This window comes from Triturus cristatus, chromosome 2_1 (genome assembly GCF_964204655.1).
Source record: "Triturus cristatus chromosome 2_1, aTriCri1.1, whole genome shotgun sequence".
NCBI lineage: Eukaryota > Metazoa > Chordata > Amphibia > Caudata > Salamandridae > Triturus > Triturus cristatus.
This window is the reverse complement of record NC_140581.1, coordinates 314,016,190-314,034,060: the sequence shown is the minus strand read 5'-3', so window position 1 is coordinate 314,034,060 and position 17,871 is coordinate 314,016,190. Positions and strand designations below refer to the sequence as shown.

At 44.9% G+C, this 17,871-nt stretch overlaps 1 protein-coding gene across 1 annotated transcript in view; it reads right to left on the bottom strand.

The window, feature by feature from the left end:
• NIM1K (NIM1 serine/threonine protein kinase) overlaps window positions 1-15,617 on the bottom strand; it is a 340,964-nt gene extending 325,347 nt beyond the window's left edge. The window contains exon 1 of the mRNA XM_085640716.1: window positions 15,483-15,617. The gene's annotated coding sequence lies outside the window, so the exon portion shown is untranslated. The remainder of the gene's footprint in view (window positions 1-15,482) is intronic.
• Between the last annotated feature and the right edge of the window lie 2,254 nt (window positions 15,618-17,871).

The window sequence follows — 17,871 nt, the reverse complement described above, 5'->3', positions numbered from 1 at the left end:
GGTCTTGGCGGCGTCCGTCACCAGGTCCCTATACTCCGCCTGCTTCAAGCAAAGCTCATGCAATGAGGACTCTGTGACCTCCTCCTCCATATCCCCTTCAAGGGCCGCAATCTCCTCCTCCACTTGCCGCACTTCGCAATCCCTCCGATTCTTGGCAGTCACCACCAGGGAGAGGGCCTCCCCCCGAAGCACGGTCTTAAAAGCTTCCCACAGCGAGATCGCCGAGTCCACGGATCCCAGATTGTCCTTAAAGTAATTATCTACCTTCTTTACCAGGGCGCTGCGCATCTTGGGGTCTCGGAAATACCAAGGGTTAATGGGGGCCACCCTCCCTCCTCCCTCCCGACCGAGATCCAGCCGGATCCACACTGGCGAGTGATCAGAGATACCACGTGCCATGTGCCTCGCCTCGGATATCAACGAGGCATGTGCGGCCAGAGTGAGCAGGTAGTCAATCCTGGAGAGGCTACCATGCGCCCCGGAGTGAAACGTGTATTGACTCTGTGTGGGGTGCCGGAGCCTCCAGCAGTCTATCAGGCCAAACGTGTCTAGGAGGTCTGGAAGCCATTTCTGAGCCCCCCCTGTGTCCCTGGGCGGGTATCTATCCAGCAGTCCGGAACCCACAGCGTTGAAATCCCCTCCCACTACCAGCATGCCCCCCGGGAGAGTCAGCAAAGCCCTGCCCAATTCAGCAAATGTGGCGGCCTGCAGGGCCGGCGGGACATAAACCGAAACCAAAACCAAAGTCCTTCCTTCCCACCGCCCCGCCACCGCCACAAACCTCCCCCTATCGTCAACAATGGTGGAGTCCACCTCAAAAGGCAGCGATGCTCTAACGAGGATGCCCACACCCCTGGACCCAGAAGAGAATCCCGAGTGTGCAATGAATTTATACCCCTTCCTATTCAGGGCATAGCACGTATTGCCTATGAGGTGCGTCTCCTGCAGCAGTACAACGTCTGGCATTGAGCGTTTCAGAAATTGCAAAACAATCCCCCTCTTAATGCGATCCCCCAAACCATTAACATTCCAGCTTATAACACTTAGGCCTCTACCCCCCATCCTCAAACGGAAAGAGGCCCACCCCACACCCGAGGCGCCACCATGGAACAGCCCTGAGGATAATCATCATGCCTTGCAGAAATAAACCCCCCAACAACAAACTCAAACTCCCCATAACTCCCCCCACCCTGCACCCCTGCTGCAGCTTAAAAAGCCCCCCCAACTTGCAGTGTGCCTGTCGCCCTACAAAAACAAAAATCTACAAAAAGTCCCCCTGAGGGAGGAAAAGAGCACCCCTCGTCCTCCCGCAATCCTCCACAGTTACTGCACTCTGTTCAAATCTTCAAATATGGTCAAATCAAGTCAGGCCGGCTTTGAGTTATCAGCCCTGTCCATCCCGGCCACTGTCTCCATGCTCAGCTGTGTCGTCCCCGGTCCGTCGCCGGGGCAAAGCGTCCAGCCATTCGTCGGCCATAACAGGAGAGTCAAAAAAGAATGTCCGATCTTCATGCACCACCCGTAGTCTGGCGGGGAAAAGCATGGCATACTTTAGGTCCCGCTCCCGAAGCCTTCGCTTCACCCCCAGGAAGCTCTGTCGCTGTCTCTGCACCTGCTGGGTAAAGTCCGGGTAAAAATTCACCGACGCATTCTGGAAGGGGACTGGGCCCGTCACCCTCGAAGCTTGCAGGATAGCGTCCCGATCTCGAAAATGAAAGAGCCGGGCGACAATCGGCCGCGGCGGGGCACCCGCCTTGGGCCGTCCGCCCGGCACCCTATGGGCCCTTTCCACCGCAAAAAACTTTCCAAGGCCCTTAGGCTTCAGATGATTGAGGACCAGATCTTCCACAAGCAGGTCCGCCGAAGCCTCATCCGAGGACTCCGGGACCCCGATTACGCGCACGTTGTTGTGCCTGGACCGGCTCTCGAAGTCCTCCAGCCGGCGGGCGGCGAGGTCACTCTCGGCCCTCAGCTTCCGGACCTCGTTCTGCAGGTCCGCAACCTCATCAGTGAGGCCCGTGGTCTTGTGGTCCAGGTCCTTAACGCGCTCGTTAGTCTTGCCCAGGTCCGAGCGGATCAAGTTGACATCCACCAGGATGGCGTCCACCTTTTGCGCCAGGGCCTCGAATTGCCTCCCCATCGAGGTCTGCATCCCATCGAGCGCACCCATGACATCCTGCAGGGAGAGCTCCGGGGTCCCAGGCGAGTCCTCCTTCTGGGCATCCGGCGCCTGGCTCGATCCACTCGGCGATGTCTTCAGGAGGGCGTAGCGGTCCATACTGTTGACTTGGGAATACGTTCCCCGCCTGGTGGACTTAGTCTTCAGCCGATCCCCTTCTGCCTTGCCCGACATAATGGACTCCAGGCAGTCCAATGCAGTGAGGACCGTCCCCTCTCAGAGAGAGGTATAAAGAGTGAGCAGGTCCGCCTTGTTCTGTCAAAGTAGCCCACCGAGCGTCCCTGGGGTTATAGAGCCACCCAGAGCACTACAGTGTCCGGGCAGACAAAGGGAACGAAACCGAAAGTGAAAGAGCGAGGGCCTCCGTCCGGCAGTTCACACCTCACCAGGCCGATGTTGATCAACTAGGAGTCGGGCATCCTGCCAACTCTAGCCCCTGGCATCTCCGGGAGTTAGGCCGCAATCTTTCGCCAGTCATAAGTCCGGTTCCCGATGGGCGATCCGACCGCGGGTAGCATCAATCGCCTCCCTGACAACTCAGCAACACGGTGCCATGCATACCATCAGGATTAGAGTCAGGATAGTCGACGGAGGGCGCGAGGGTCTCGGGAGCTCTAAGCTCACGCGGCCATCTTGGTCAAGCGCTAGGCTCCTCCCCATCCAGGGGCCATTTTAATGAGTTTCAGTTATCCTGGTCCTCTAATGTTTTAGTAGAAAGTGTTTACTTTCCAGTCTAGGCAGGAAGGACCTCATGAAATAAATCGCTGTATTGTGGTGTGCAAAAGATAATAGACCCACTGAATCTTGTTGATGCTAATTAATCTAATTAATCTACAGCCGGGTATTTTATTTTAATTTTTTTTTTTTATTTAATGCGATTTTATATACCGCGAACTTTACCCAAAGGTGTCAAAGCGCTTTACAAAAGGACCAGTTACATTACATAAGGAATTCGGAGTACATGAGTTACATAAAAGATACAGACAGAACAACTCTAAAATCACAAAAGAACAGTAGTCAGTACATACGCCTACTACAGATCCTAGAGGTTAGAGTTGCATATATACAAGTTGTAGATTCAATCAAGGAGAATATACAAGCAGCAAAAACTCTAAAATTACATAAGAACGGTAATAAGTAAATACCTCTACTACAGATACTAGTGGTTAGAATTACATATATACTAGTTGCAATACACTCAAGATTACATTTAAAAAGCAATTAGGGTTGGGCAATTATATATTACAAATTTACAGAGCATGGTATTTACAAGAGTATCAGCGAGAAACAAGTAAGAAAAGCAGATAGAGACAGGAGAGAGAGAGAGAGAGAGAGAGAGAGAGAGAGAGAGAGAGAGAGAGAGAGAGAGAGAGAGAGAAAACAGAGATGGGACCAGAATATAAACAATAGTCACAAACAGGGAGCAGATCCGTGGAGAAGACGGACGATCGATAGGTTGCCAAGCTGGAGACTAGCGGGGACGGAGGAACAGACCGCGTTCGCAAGATGGTGGACCAAGGACAAGAGCAACAACAGGAGACGGTCCCAAAATGGCGGGGCGCACACGAGTCCCAGTCCAAAAGTTAGGAGGGCCAAGTCCGAAGAAAACCAGGGTGCATATAGAATCCTTTCAACCAATGCAAATGTGAACTAATGAAGTACATTTTAACCTCCAAATGTGCAACCACACCAATGAATGTACATTCAGACCAATGAATGTACATTCAGACCAATGAATGCACATTTCCAGAAACAAATATACATTTATACAGTATCTATGGAACATCACCTTTAATGGAGTCAATTAAACGTGAGCGGACTATAAAAGAAGTTGTATTCATTCGGGAAAAATGCAATAGTGCATGCACATGAACTCCTCTAAATAAACATGGAGGAATACTTATTGAGACTGAACATCCCTGTACTAAGCGGTGCCTAACCGATAGCACTCAAGGAGCTCTCATTTCAATGTCAGTTCATAATACATTAGGGATAGGCTACAACACTTATAAATACAAAATATTTCTCAAAGGTGCTCACATGCATCAGTTAGGATGGTTTGGAAAACAATGAATACATAATAGTGCTATAAAGTCATTAGTCAAGTCGTTAACTCGTCTTGAATAATCGCCTGTATTCCAGAACATAAAACATCCCCCCAGCCATAATTGAGGAAGAGTTACGGTAGTTCCATAGAGATCTCGTGTTATTAAAAACACTTTTTTCTGCTAATTACGAGCTATTCTTTTTAAGTATCCATCGAACTGTTATCTTATTTTCACTTCACAAACATGTAATTATATGCAATGCGTATAGCGCTTGTTACCGTAGACTTTGTACCGCTACAGTAATAAGCATCCCTATCAGTCAACTCAGTGAGTTCATGTAATCGATCTCAGAAGGATGAAAAGCTATGGTATCCCTCCTGGGCTTGAAACCTTTGTCCTGTTCGACTAGATCCCTGCAAAAGGCACACTCTTAGCACACACATCAGAAGACGCGTGCGTGTCTATCATGCACAGCGTGCAGAAGGATGGGTGGAACATTTTAGTCTGATGTGATGCAATATTTCTATTTCCATTAATGTTACATTTTTTATTTGGTAGAGTTCTGGTAGAGTTCTGCCTTTGGTAACTGTAAATCTTTCTGATATAGCTTGTTTTGGTGATATCGCTTTATGGGTTGTGATGGGCGCTTGCGCTCCATCCTTCGGTGCAGTGTGAGTGAGTGTTCCAGTAATCCCTCTGGTATCGGTTTGCAGGGAGGAATAAGGTAGCATCTGCTTTCATCCCTGCTGACCTCTCACATATCCAAAGAGACTTACAGTGGTGCAGGCCATTGCTGGTTATCTCACGGGTAAAGTCACTGGAGACAAAGGCCACAGCCCATGGGAAGCAGTAAGGTGTGGCGAGGTTTGCCCCGCGATGGATGGGCCTGGGGGGCTTAGGTGTACCCACCAGATCACTGCTCTCTGCGAGTATAATGGCAAAATACCTCGTGTCACACGCAATACACTTCAGAATATGTATACAAACAAAAAAAATGCATATATTCCACCAATTGCAACATGGAGGGCTTTCGACTGTTCTGAGCACAATGCACTTTGTTAACTAGTCTGTCCAGGAATCTTAAAGTTGTGTTTTTATAGATATTTCGAAGTGAGATCGTTGTTGAGACTAAAGGGTATATTTTTTCATGATACCATAGCACTTTATATAGGGACTGATTAACTATTAATACTTCCTTTTAGGGTTTTCAGGGCACCTAGCCTTAACATTACAATTTATATTAGGCTGGCCTGAGTTTAGACTAGTATACCGTTCAAATGTATGTGTTTTGTGTTTGCATGTTTTAATTCGCTTAAGATATCCTATGATCGTGTATCACTTTTTAGCACATGGCACTTTTTGATTTTTTTAATCTTTCCCCTTTAAGAAAGTGAAAGCACTTTATTCACCTGTTTCACTGCAAAATATTTTTTGCTGTGACTGAGCACTATAATGTTCACTAATGATATTGCACTTATGGTTAATATGTGATCTAAATTGTAGGTGCTGTTTAGTGATGATGCATTTATGGAATTCTACTGATCTATGGACTAAAAGATGTTATTAGGGATGAACTGTGTTTATTGAAGTTTCTATTTGTATACCACACACTGCTCAATAATAAAAATCCATCAATATTGAGAAACTACAATAGTCCCCTCAAGCTGTTGCCCTGCTGAATAAGAAACATGTTTGAGCTGCAGAAGGGCATTCGTCAATATCCCAAAGATCACCGGTGAAAAAAGGGGAGAGGGTCATTCTCCTACTGGGCTGCTGAAGCATGGAATGATCTTCCTCTTGCCACTCGCCCATTAGGTCAGAGAATCCCTCTAGGGAGCTCCTAATGACCTGGCTGGTTCACTATAGTGTGATCTTGTTTTGCTGTGAGTGATCTGGCTAGCGCCCGGAAGCCTTTTGGGGCAGTTGTTTGTATAAATATTAGATAATTCATTCAAGGCGTGCACAGTGCTCTGCATGAATAACAAAAATGTGTACAGTAGAATCCGGAAGCTGTACCAGCATGTTTCGTAATGAAAAGACGCATGCACTCATTACAACTTAGAATCCATACATACGTGTACAGCGGCCCCTCGTCCTGGGTAACTGGACATTAGCGATGACTTGAACGGGCCTAAGAACCCTGGGCCTCATTTACAAGAAGTGGCACATCGCTGCGTAAAAGCAGCGATGCGCCACTTTTCAGTGCGCCCTCCTTGCGACACCAATGATGCCAGGGGCGTCTGGTGACATTTGAAAGTGGTGGGGGCGTAAAATGTGTGGTGGAGCGCAAAATCCCCTACGTCTGAAACCCTCTAGTCCAGGTTAGCCGGTGTCCATCCAAAAACACCGTACTTTTTAATTTCAGCCATTCCGTGCCTCACCCCAGTCTCCAAATTCTTACTCTAATATGTGCCCCGCAGTTATTGCTACCACCTCGCACTACACGCCCTGTAATCCATGCCCTCTGAAAGGACCACCAACGCCTCCGGGGCAACACTTCTTAGCATTCAAATGTGTCTTACAACTACAAATGTTTTGAAAGTGGCATGCAGCCTTATATATTTCAAACAAAAAGGATCTCTTTGGAAAAAACATAAAAGATCACGGTAAAGCCAAGCAAACACAACTGACGTCTACTCCATGTAAAAACAAAAATGCATACCAGAAGCAATTTGAGTTGACAGATTCTCACACTTAAACGATATGGCCATTTAAGCAAGCTCTGTACAGTGGCATGCCCACCAGGGCTTCAACCCAGGACTTTAAAACTTTCACTGTGTGCACTGGGACAAGGTTTTGCCACTAACAGGTTAATCGAGCAGCAGTATTTACTGAACAGGAAACAAACAATTTTTAGAATGGTATTGCTTTTTTACACATCCTGCAAGATGCAACGATTTACCGGAGTGCGCGTGATACCAAACAGTACAGAGTTAAGTTGCAACCATTCACCTGAGGGAGCGTGCTACCGTACTGTGCAGAGTTTAGATGCAACCATTCACCTGAGTGCGCGTGATACCAAACCGTGCGGAGTTGAGATGCAACCAGTCACCCGAGGGTGCGTGGTACCGTACCATGCAGAGTTTAGATGCAACCATTCACCTGAGGGCGTGTCATATATGTTTAGCAGTGATACACAATTATTTCCCATTTTTGTCCTTGTGCAAAAAGTATTTCTGAAAAATGGGCTGCGGCAAATTGTGCTTGCTTCAAATGCTTTACAGATGCAGCAAAATAGTTTAAAACGTATTTGCCTTAAATGCATTGCTATCATTGATAGAGAAAATTTAGTGGCACCTGGCCCCTAAGTCTTTTTACTTTTAACCTATGATATTTTTTTAGATTGGCAAAGGTCCGGTAGTTTCTTTCCCCAGTATTAAAGTTTTGCAAAAACAATGACAAAACAAACACTGACAAAGTCAAAAGGCATGTAGCTGATATTGGCTTTGTCAATTACTTTTTCCCCGCAAGTGCTAAGTTTCTATAATATGTCCCTTAGTCATATTGCTCTGCTAATCTCCCCTGTCCTCTCTAGTGGATGCAGAAATGTTGAAAAGAAACAGGGCTGCATTGTTCCGTATGCGACACGCCTGTCTGTTTACCTCACCGCCCTGACCTGAGATGAATGTCACAGCACTTGAAGCCACTAATGAATGCGCTAGCGCTTTAAACAATCTGCCTTATCTCCAGAAACAGCTCTGCGCCTCCCTTCTCTTCGCGTCCTGGAAGTCTGTAAGTTTCCTGCTATATATTTTTTTGTTTTTACGCTGCTATTTTTATACTTCACCTATATCTGCAAATCAGTTGCGGCTCGCGGGGGAGGGAGATGTCGCGGGGGGGGATGTCGCGGGGGGGGGATGTCGCGGGGGGGATGTCACGCGGGGGGGATGTCGCGCGGGGGGATGTCGCGGGGGTGGGGAGTGTTAAAATACATTTTTTTAAAATCCTACCTGAGGTCCTCAGCACGTCCGCGCCACCTCGGGTCCTTCCGTTGGCGCCTACAGCCCCTCTCAGGCTCTCAGCCAATCCTGGCGCTGCCAGCAGCGCCAGGATTGGCTTAGGGCACGGTTACTGCTCGCCCGCCTGCCCATTAGGAGACCGAGGTTTGAGCCTTTGCTCAACCCTCGGTCTACTAATGGGCATGCGCCAGCCAGAGCAGACACTGGTGCGCATGACTGGGCACGGAGCTCACCTTCCCCAATCATGCGCACTTGTGCTGCTGCCTGTTGCCCCTGCCTGGTCCGTCTGACAATCATGTCAGTCAACATGACGCCTGACCGCCCACCCCCTTCAGACTCTGAAGGGGGTGGGCGGTCCGACGTCATGCTGACTGACATGATTGTCAATTCTCCCTCTGCTTCTTTGAACTTGAGTAAACTGATTCAGTTTACTTAAGTTCAAAGACAGCAGACGGCGACGCTGCGGGCGGGGGGGCTACGCCCCAACGCCCTAATGGAATCACCGCGCCTGAATGATGCATCATATTTACAGTATGACACATCATGTCGTAAGGAAGGACAGACACTTCAGTATAACTGACGTATCTGTCAGCACAAAAAGTGGCACATTGCTGGTGTTGAGTCGGAAGCCCAACGCAACTCCAGCAATGTTCCTTTCACATGGGGCAAACCCCATGTGAAAGGGCCTGCGTCACTCTTACGCCTGCCATGAGGCAGATGTAAACTTGTGACGCATTGGTGTCCTAGAAGTGGCGCAGCGAAATCTCATAGATTTCGCTGCGCCACTCCTACCACCCTTTCTTGCGGGGAACGCCCACCCTGCATACATTATACCTGACACAGGTATAATGTAGCGCAGGGGCTTACGAAGTGACGCATGTGTCTTCGTAAATATGGCGCAACATGGCGCATTATTTACGCCACCGCTGCGTCACTAAAAGTGACGCACCGGCGGCGCAAAACTGGCGCAAGGGGCTCATAAATAAACCCCCCTGATTACAAGACAAAGGGTAAATTCAGATCTCTATGAAAACACGAGTTCTCGCTCGGACCAGAATTTTCCGATGTGCTCTCATTACTGCACCCCTGGCGTTTTCCCTATACAGGTTTGGCAGGTCCAACCTACAGGGATTTATCAGGGGGAAAGACCTGGAAAAGAGAAAAAGGTGCAACGTTTGTATAAAGATGGGTCTCAGACCGTTGTTGGATCAAGTTGTTTATTCATAAGTTGCATATAAATGAACCCACCAGTGCGGATAACAGAGACCCTCCAGCACCGGTCAGTACAGAACACGAAGTGACTCCCAGCATTCTTCCCAGTCACTAAGCAACCTAGAACACACCTACATCATGTTACTGACATCAGGACATTCCATACAAACATCCTACTAATAAAAAGGACACTACACAACATGTCCCCCCTTTTTTTTTTTTTTTAAACATATCCCTATGAAAACAAATAACAAAACAAAAAAAAACAAATCATTTTAAAACAAAATCTTCGAATTTTTTAGGTAATTTCACAATTCTTTTCACAGGAACCTCATAAGAAGCCCCCTCAGAAATCAACTCCTCAGAGGAAGAGATATTGTGAGCATCAGTATTAGAAACAGACACATCGGAACACAATTTGGAACTATTATCAGGAGAAGAACTAGCTACATGTGTACTTTCAATAGAGTGTCTAAGATTGGAATCACATGCACTTTTATCGTTAGAAGATCCTATATCCAAAAAAGACTCATCTGCTTCAATTGCATTAAACAACTTTTCTTGCCCAGGCTTAAGAAGAATTATAGAACTCTTATTCCACCATCCTCTTTCGTGTAAAAAAACAGCAGTATCAGAGACTTTAATAACTTGCACAGGAGCAGAAAATCTGGACAAACCTTTGCGTGGCAGACCCGGATTAATGATGCGTACCCAATCACCAACACAAATGTCTTTGTACTTGGTCCTGTGTATGTCATCATGATAGACCTTATTGTTAGATGCAGCTTCGTCTAAACTGTCTTTCACCTTATCAAGAGTTTTCTCAAAATCCTTATGAACTTCTAACTCAATTGATGGTGACACTAGTGTACAACACCCTCTTCCTCTCATCAAATAAAAGGGAGAGACTCCCGTCACTGAATGCGGCATGGTATGATATGCCCAAAGCTTCTCATTAAGAAAGTTAAAAACATTCTTCTTACTCTCCAAAGCACATTGAATGCCATCCTTAACAAATCTATTAGCCCTCTCCACTTGACCATTGGCTTTTGGACAATATAAAGGAGCTCGCTCAGCTCTAATGCCACACTTTTTCAAGAAGGAAACCATTTTAGATGAAACGAACTGGACACCATTGTCTGACATAAGAATCCTAGGAAACCCTTCAACAATAAAAACTTTTTCTAAAAACATGATCACTTCATCAGTGTTGGGATGTTCCACAAAAGTGTGGTAAATCCATTTGGAAAAATTGTCAATTAACACAATAAGAAATCTGTGTTGCCTACCTAAGATGTCATAAGGACCTGAAAAGTCAATGGATACCTTCTGCCAAGGTCCCTTGGGAATTTCTTGTAAACCAATAGGCTCAGTGGAAACCTTGTAATGTTTATCAGAACGAACACAAATAGCACAAGCATCCACAAATCTCTCCACTGAAATATCCATACCAGGCCACCAGTAATGTTGTCTAAGAGATCTTTTAGTTCCGGATACACCATTATGACCAAGATGAGCTAATTCTATAAGCTTAGTCCTGAGACCCACAGGAGGAACTAACACACTATGTCTGACCAAAAATCCATTCTCAATACTAAGTTCACCTGAAATTTGTGCAAAACTGTGTAGTCCTGCTTCAAGATTCCTAAGGGAGGCCAACCTCGGATCAAAAACTCTTTGACTTTGTTAATCAAAATGTCTTCACTGTAAGATTTGACCCAATCAGCTTCAGAAATTTCTCCTTCACAACTGTTTAGCACATCCACCAAAGCAACTACACACTCATGATTATCCACAAAGGAATCTTCAGTGACATCTTCAACGGGCAATCTAGACAAACAGTCTGCAGTGATGTTCTTCCCTCCAGAAATATGCTCAATTTTAAAATTAAATTCTTGTAACCTAGCAATAAGCCTAATGAGTCTAGAAGAAGCATTGCCAGAACGTACACCATCCATCATAAACACTAAAGGTTTATGATCCGTGATTAACTTGAAGGATTTTCCCCACAAAAAATTCTTGAACTTTTCTACAGCCCACACACAAGCAAGCGCCTCTCTTTCAATCGTACTGTAATGAAGTTCAGCACCTTTCAACGCTCTAGAAATAAATGAAATGGTTCTTTCCTTGCCATCTACAAATTGGGTGAACACAGCCCCTAAACCAATAGAACTGGCATCAACAGTTACCACTGATTCTCCACAGGGATCAAACGTTTTTAAAGCAGGAGCTCTAGAAATGAGCTCTTTAACCTTTACAAAAGCCTTGTCATGCTCTTCAGACCAAACAAAAGACACTCCTTTCCTAAGCAATTGTCTCAAAGGCTCAACAACTAAAGCATATCCCTGTACAAATCTTGCATAATACTCCCCAAGTCCTAAAAAAGACCTCAGAGAATCTTTATCATATGGCTTAATGGCGTTGTTGAGAGCACTGATCAAATCAACTTTAGGAGAAATACCCTCCCCTGAAATTTTGTGTCCTAAATAATCAATTTCTTTCACAAAAAATTTGCACTTTTCTTTGCTAACAGTCATCCCTCTTTCTTCTAATTTGGTCAGAACATTGCCTAATATAGAATTGTGTTCTTCGTGAGACTTAGCAAAGATAAGTATGTCATCCTGAAAGGCCTGTACCCCTACCAGATCTTGAAACAATACATCCACTAGTTTTTGAAAAACACTAGCAGCGGACGCTAGTCCGAATGGCATAAGCAAAAATCTATAGACTCCAAAAGGGGTTACAAAGGCAGTTAAGTCTTTTGAATCCTCATCCAGCATTACTTGATGATACGCAGATTTGAGATCAATGATGGAAAAATATTTAGCATTATTGACAGCCATGAGTAATTCTTGAATCCTTGGAAGCGGATGACTGTCAATAATTATGTTCTTATTGAGTGACCTCAAATCAATACATAGCCTTAAATCACCATTTTTTTAAGTGCGATCACAATAGCCGAAATCCACTCTGAACTATTAGTGGTTTCAATAATGCCTTCAGAACAAAGATTATCCAAATGCTCTTTGAGTTTTTGATGAACCCCTAAAGGTACCATGCGTACTTTGTGCTGTACAGGAATAGCACTCTTTTTCAATTTAATGTGATGCATGAAACCTTTCACCTGGCCAACTTTATCAGCAAAGACAGCATTATGTTTAGATAAAATGCTATTAGTGTTACAATCATGTGTAGTAATCTGATTCACAGCAATGTCACGTAATCTAATAGGAGTATCAGTACCTGGACATAGCATTATCCCTAATTTGCCCAGATCAAACCATCCAACAATATTCTTACCATTGACCGCAACATAAGTTTTCGTAAAAATGCAGCGTCCCTGAAAATTAAGTTTTTCCTCAAAATAACCCAACATTTCAATATCAAAATTACCAAATGCTTTTGGGTTGACATCCGTGGCACAAAGTCGTATACCTGTCCATTTTTCTTCAAAAGTAGAATCAGATAGCACAGTAATGGGAGAGCCAGAATCAGCCATTACCTCGAGAATGACATCCCCGATAAGAACTTCTCCTAGAGGTGCTTTGAAACCAACATTAATCATATTAACATCGAAAAGAGGATCATACAAAGTGATAATCATATTTTCAATATCATTTGTCACCTCATTTACAGAGTTTACTGTTAAACTGTTGTTACTGGTAGAGGAACCACTCCTTACATTTTTGCAAACAGTTTGGAAGTGACCAACCTTATTGCATTTAGTGCATCTTCTTTTAATGGCTGGACATTCCAAACTATTAGCAAGATGAAACTTGGATCCACACCTATAACAACACGGTTTACTAGACTTTGACACCATGTTAGGCTTAAACACTTTTTTACCAACTTGAATGGCACACACAGGAGTATTGACTGGACTCTCTTCAGAAGATAATACTTTAGATGATCGTATAGATCTTTCGATACCTTTGGCAATATCAATAACCTCACATAGTGTGGGATTACGACAAGCCAATAATCTCTCTTGTATCTTTTTCGATTCACAGTTAAAAACAAACTGATCTCTTATGCAAATATCAACACTTGCACCAAAATCACAATTTGCAGCCAGGACTCTTAAGGCCGCTACATACTGTTCCAATGTCTCATCAGCAAATTGCTTCCTCTTATTAAAAGCATAACGTTCAATTAAAATGCTAGGTTCTTCAATAAAATGTTTTTCCAACCTAGCAACAGCTTCTTTGAAAATGTCCCAAGAATCACCTGCTCCTGCAGGTGCTGCGATAGGAGTTAGATTTTCAAAAATCTCAATGGCAGCTGAACCCAAATAAGTGAACAGAAGCGCATGTTTTCTGTCAGCCGGAAACTTTTTTCCATCAATGGCTACAATATAATTTTCAAAAGTTTTGTACCATTTCTTCCAAGTTAAAGTGGGATTTCCTGGAGCACTCAAAAATATTGATGGTTGATTACACATTTGAGAAGATGCCATAGTGGGAAGATTAAAGTTCCAAAGAGTGTATTCCAGTGAAAAGAACAAAAACGAACTCCAATAAATGAAGACGAAAATTCAAAAGTTCACATCAATGTTGAGCATGCACGCTAGCAGTAAATTATACATAAAATGTATAATAATGAAATTGAACTGTACCAGTACCTTTCAGAAAAATCTTGACAAAAGAGAAAAAAAAAAAAAATATTCAGTTGAAAAATGTACCTGAACAGGTTTCAAACTTGAGGAAATCCGGAGAATTAATGCCGATACGATAAACTGGCATTTAAAGTAGCCTCTAGTCTTGACAAGCTGCCACGAAATCGCTGCTTGAATGAAGCACTCGATAAAACTCCCCAACTCAAAATGGCCGCCACGAACGTCACCCTACGTCTGTGCTTTCATCAGGCGATGGGTCTTGTTTCCACCGCGTGAATAGCCGACGTAAGCAGGGAAGATGTGACGGACATCACACAGGGAGAATGGAGGCTCGAGCACAAACGGCTCCACTCATCAACCGCCACTCAGGGCTTCAAGGTAACCTTTACCTGTTTAAAATGTTTCAAAGATGAAGCGCTTTTCACTCAAAAGATTCAGCTACCTCCGAGCGGTTCAAATCAGCTTCCAATGCCTTCAGTGTTCCCTTTTTTTTTTTTAAATAAAAAAAAAAATCGTGCAGAGGAGATCTCAGTTTTTTCCTTCACGGTTGGTGAAATCCCAGTCGTCGCCAATGTAAAGATGGGTCTCAGACCGTTGTTGGATCAAGTTGTTTATTCATAAGTTGCATATAAATGGACCCACCAGTGCGGATAACAGAGACCCTCCAGCACCGGTCAGTACAGAACACGAAGTGACTCCCAGCATTCTTCCCAGTCACTAAGCAACCTAGAACACACCTACATCATGTTACTGACATCAGGACATTCCATACAAACATCCTACTAATAAAAAGGACACTACACAACAGTTTGTTATGGTAGATATTAAGGATTCTACGTATTGTGCTTCATGTCAAGGTGGTAGTATTTGGCACAACTGTGCAATTTACTCAACTCCGGGGAGAGGCATTTGGCAGTGGCACAACTTAGCTCTCTATCTGTGTGCAAACGGGGTCACCCATCAGGCCCTGGCCCTTTATGTGTCAGCCATTCTAACCGAAGGGCCAGCAAACGTTTTTTCTTACAGGAGAACCCCATCATGTGTTACCCCACCGTAGCTCGGCCTGGGCTTAGGGGTGTATTCAAACGGTGAACGCCCGAGGCAGGCAGTTCTTCCAGGCACCCCACACGGAGCGGCGCACGTATGTTTATCAAGCTTCACATGTCGAGGACCAGGCCTCATGGGCGCCGCAGAACTGTGCACGTGCTGCACTCATATAGTTGTCTATAGAACAGGAAAACAATCATTTGTCTAAATTTCATCAGACAGGTGACATGGGAAACAGTGATCAATGACCCTAGAGACTAGATAAAAAATACAAACACATGCAAGGGTGAAGGATGCAATTCTAAGGAAAAGGCAATAAATGCGGCTATTGACACTTCGTAGGCAGGGGGTTAGACACCTCAAACCCAGAACCTCGCACCCTCGGCCACGCATGCCTACTTAGAGCCCCTCGCCCTCCTTACCGGCTCTCTCCCCTGGCGGTGCCTTCTGGGCCCGGGCTTCAATGCGCTGCAGGCAAGCTGGCACCCCCGCCCCGGGCCTCCTCTAGGCTGTCGGTCTCCCCTGCCTCACCAGCCCTCCTTCCATCTTTCCCTGGCTGCGCACCCTGGACGCATGCTGTGCCAAGAGATCGGGCCACTGACGACGGCGAGCGGGAAGACCGACTTTAGGACATATGATGCCCCCTGTTTGGGCAAATCAGCTTCGAGCGAGTGGAGACGCAGCCGGCTATGCCTCCTCGTTTAAGTGTTTGCTTGTTTCTATGGCAGCGGGCAGCAGCCTTCCCCTTTAGAGTAGATGAGGGGCCGCGCATGAAACGATGAACACTGCAGCGCTGCAAGGGAATCTTCCACAGCAGTGAGCTGGACTGACAATCAATCTCTGGGGAGCCGCACAGAAAACGAACGAGTGCGTTTTTAGAAAAAAAGGGGAGCAAAATGAGAACGGACCCTGCGCGCGAAGGTCTGTCAGCATTCATGTGTAATGCATATATCTCATATGTGCTGGGATGCCCAGGCAGCTCTGTTTTTGTTTCTTAAAGCTTCCTTGAGCTGACGAGCTGTGTGTGATGCACGTGCGCTCCAGGAGTGGCACTGTGATCTGAAAGGACTGTTGAGCACCATTTCCAGTACCTTTGACTGTTTGTTATACCCTCTACTAACAAAGGACAACTATCCTGAAACATGAGCTTATGTCTACAGTTCCTCCGCGCTGGCTGCACCAACCATGGTGCAAACGAAAGATTGTTTCATGGAAGTGTTCCAATGCACTGCATTTACCAGAACGCATGAGTGACCTGGGGGCTGGAATGTCAAGGCAGTGTGCTCCGGCCCACTTTTTGTAATGTATTTACACACACACACACCAGTCGCCAGTAGGTAGTAGTTATAGTTAGTACCATGTTTCCATAGGACAAGCGTTTTTTGACTTGCCTATATCTTTGGCGCAGATTGATGAATCTTCATTAAATTTTCTCCAAAAATGTTTGCTGTTGATTCTTGTTGTGCATAGAAAGTTTTAGAGTGATCCGTCAAGTGCAGGCCAAGAACAAGGGGGCCGGTGGGGGGCAAACTTGTGTTTCCCATGTTCATTCCCATAGGAACTTTAGACACGGCTACAGCCCAAACTGCTGAACAAATTACACTAAATTTGGCAGAAGGGTAGCAGTGGTGGCTGGTGACATTTGAAAGTGGTAGAGCGTAAAAGTGAGGGATGAGTTTTCAGTAGCGAACAACCACTGCATTTTGTTTTACTTTCACCTTGTCGTATAATTTTGACAACAATGTACCCCCATGATGGGGGCTCATCACACCCATTTGCACAGAATCACAATTACAACTCAAATACATGACCACTGCCCTAAGTGCTCTGTAGAAAGGCCAATGATTGGATGGCCATTTATCCTGAACACCATTTTGAGCCAGGGGCAGACACTGTGAGAAACTCGCAGTGCCTTCAACCACAGCCTCGGAGCTCACAGTTGTGCAAACAAGTGGTGCCACACAGTTCAAGCTATGCACTGTACAATTGTAATGTGCTACAAGCTAAAGTACAGAATCCACATCTTGGATGTAGCTAACAGTATTCAGTTCAGTTCAGTTTAGCTTTATTTCGGCAAATAGCCATAAAAGCAAAATACAAAATAATAACACATTTTACATACATAACCCAGACTAACAATATATTTTTTACATACAATTGACAAAAGGTATATATCTCCACGATACAAGCTATACCGCATATTAAAAATATAAATAACAGTTTTTAAATTAATTAAAAGCCAGAGTTTAAATATCTAAAAACTGAATAAGACTAGGGGAGACAGTACTACATGATTCTATGTGGACAAGGAAATAGGTAGGATCCCCTCCTTACACTACAATTTGTAACCAGACCGTTTCCTAATGAGATACACATTAAACAAAAATGTACTTGTGCCAAACACAACTAATTGAGAGGTATTGGACCTGATTATACGCTCTGCTTCTTTGTAGGATCTTATCCCCATGTGTTCACATAGGGGTTTGATCCAACAGACCCTCGGTTTCTTGTATGCCGGGCAGAAGAAGAGTAGATGGGCATCATCCTCCTTTGCCCCTAGGGAACAGAGAGTACACAGATCTGAACCCTCTTCCCCGCCCCACCTACACGTATAAGCGCTGATCTGTAAAACCCCATATCTAAATTGTAGATATAGTGTTTTTGCTAGTGGTGGGGCAATCTCGTCCATGAATTCTTCAAAATGGGGTATATCTTTTACGTTTAGGAATTTCTGAGTCAATGTGCCTACTGTAGAATTATGTAGTAGCTCACCGTTAACATAAGACCAGAAAGTATCCTTTACAGTTTTTT